A 3,115-nucleotide genomic window follows, 5' to 3' on the forward strand; every position below is an offset into this window, starting at 1 on the left:
CATGACTCAGAATTGACTTCATAGTAATGAATTTGTCTTTTTTTTTTTTTTTTCAAATTGATATCTCAAGAGATATGGAGAGTAAATGACAAAGCTGAGAGTTGGAACTCATATCCCTCTGATGTTGAATATAAGCTCATCTTTAAAATTAAATTTACTATCAACAACCGATACTTTTTGTGTAGCTAGAAAGCACATGGCCCACCATGTGTACATGGAGTGGTGCCTTTTGACTAATGACTGTTAGGAACTGGTTCTGCAGTGGTGTTCTAGTTCTGATGTCACTAGGTAGCTCATATTTCTGCTCTATCAGCTGCAGGGTGATAAGGAAAGGAAAGGAGGGATTGTCGGCTCCTTAACAAAGGATCTCTGTATTCACCCACCTAGAAGAAAGGCAAGAGTGACTCTAAGCTTCACCTCTGTTCAATTTTTTTCTCTAATGATACAGTTGTTATCTCCTTGAGTCTCATAGAATTTTATCTTTCTCTATATCTTTTTAAAATCTTCTCTATAAAAATCCCTTTTTATGTTTATTGGCCTTAAATGACCAAATTAATGGCTTTTGAAAAGAAACCTTATAACTTTTATTGACTTCTAAAGCCACTGGATCAGCACTGAATATTTAAAAATCCTAATGTTCCAGGAATTTTTCATGGACTCAGATATTTATGGACATCTTATACAAAGATAATAATTTTGAAATTCTGTCCCAAATATGGCCATAGTCTAATTTTTTTCTTTCTTTTTGGCACTTATTGAAAAAAAAACAAAAAACATTTACCATGGAGTCAACGTGGACTCATGGAGACTCCATGTGGGTCAGAATAGAACTGTGTTCCATGTTCTTTTTAAAATTTATTTTGTTATTATTGTTGGGGATATACACAGAAAAACATATACTAATTCAACCACTTCTACATGAACAATTTAGTGACATTGATTACATTTTTGACAACTTGTGCTAGTATGCTCACCCTCCTTTTTTCAGTTGTTCCTCCCCCATTAACATAAACTCACTGTCCCCCAAAATTCCTATATAATCCTTTGAATGCTGTTGTCATTTTGAGCCCAGATAGATAGTTCTTAAAGGAGTATAATGCTCAAGGCTGACATTTTTTACTAGTTAAGCTAAACAATTGTTTGGTTTTAAGATTGCAAGGAATATTTTTGGTTTAAGTTTTAAAGATTATCTTGGGGCAATAGTTTCAGGGGCTCATCCAGCCCTCATGACTCCAGAAAGGCTGGAGTCTATGATACTTGAAATTAAGTTCAGCATTTTCCCCTCTTTCATCAGGATTCTTCTATGGCATTTTTGATCAAAATGTTCAGTAATAGTAGCTGGGTATCATCCAGTTCTTTTGATCTCATGCCAGAGGAAGCAATTGTTCACGGAGGCAATTAGCCACACATTCCATACCCTCCTCTTATTCCTGACTCTCTTTCTTCCTCTGTTACTAGGTGAATAGAGACCAACTGTCATGTCTTAGGGTGGCTGCTTGCAAGATTTTAAGAACCCAGGCACTATGCAACCAACTAGGAGGTAAATAGATATTAGACTATTTAACTGGTGTGTCCCATGAAACCATGACCTTAAACCTCCAAATCAAGAAACCAAATCCCATGAGGCATTTGGTTGTACATAAAAAGCTTCACCAGCTATTCTCTTTTGTGTTTTGTCATTGTTGTAAATATATCACACAACTTTTGCCAAAACAACTTTTTACAGGTGAACAACTTATTGACAACAATTACAATAATTGTCTATGCAATGCTACTTTTAATCATGCAATTTTTCTTTGCCTAAATGTTATCGTTGAACATTCAAAACCTGGTCCACATTCTTGAAGGAACTGAAGTACCTGTTGTAACAATATATAGGTAACCAAAAATAGAAACTTTAAATGTATGTTTCCTTTAAAAGGTTGTTACATGTGCAAGTGGAGAATGTAGAGCAACTGGAAATCTCATATATTGCTGTTGGGAAAGTAAAATGGCACAACTACTATGAAAAACAGTTTGACAGTTTCTTGAAAAGTTTTATACAGGTATGTATTGCTTAACGTCCATGATACTTTCTATGAAATAGGATGTTATGTGATTTGGATGTCGTACAAACACTGTATTAAAACCTTATGAGAGCCTGTTTCTGGTTGTCTTCACTGCTGCTGCTGCTACCGTTGGAGCTGCTGGTAGAGGCCAGAGGAATAGGTGGTGGTAGTGGTGGTGGCTGGGAGGGCGGCAGTGGGAGCAGAGAAAGAGGAAGCAAGAGAGGAGGGAGTGGAGTATGCCCAGCTCTGCTCACCTACCAGCCAGGAAAAACCTGAAAGCTTGTGCCCAGAGCCATGTCCTCTGCCTCACCTGCCTGTTTCCTACCTGTGGTGCGGTGCTACAAAAGTCTGAGTTGGGGGTCTTTAAAACCATCAGGAAGAAATAATAAACAAAAGGAGAGCTGCTTTATCTTTCTTTCTTTGTGTGTGTGTGTGTGTATGAGCAGTTAGTCTGTTGAAGTGGCATTGCCTTTGGGGTATAGCCTGCTTCCAGTATATATGGACAGGATCCTTCATTTGGCCCATCATTATCTTTGGTTCCTGGACTTAAACCAGTGGCCTGCTATGTTGCCTGATGATCTTGGGATTGTTGCCTTCACAGCCTGTGAGCCAGCAAAGATTCCTCAGCCTCAGAAGCCAGCAGCCTGCTATACTGCCTGCCAATTTTGAGTTCGTCAGCTCTGCAGCTGTGTGAGTCAGGAGAAGCCTCCAGCTTGTCCCAGTGGGCCTGGAAGGCAGCTGAAGCCCCATATTGAGGCGCTTCCATCCAGAATCCCAAGAAATTATTCTTCAAAAGTGAAGGAGAAATAGCATACAAGCAGCCATCTAAGATGTAACAATTGGTCTGTCCTCATCCAGAACAAAGAAGAATGAAGAAAATCATGGGAACAATTAGTCCAAAGGACTAGGAGACCATGTGAACCTCAGCCTACAGGACCCTGAGACCAGAAGGAATTAGATGTTGCTTAGCTACTACTGTCAACTACCTAGAAAAGGATTAAAATTGCAGATCCTGGATAGAGTGGGAGAAAAATGTGGAACAAAATATTAAAAAAAAAAAAAAAAAA

This window comes from Orycteropus afer, unplaced genomic scaffold (genome assembly GCF_000298275.1).
Source record: "Orycteropus afer afer isolate SDZICR_OR568_19922 unplaced genomic scaffold, OryAfe1.0 scaffold00015, whole genome shotgun sequence".
Classification (NCBI taxonomy): Eukaryota; Metazoa; Chordata; class Mammalia; order Tubulidentata; family Orycteropodidae; genus Orycteropus; species Orycteropus afer.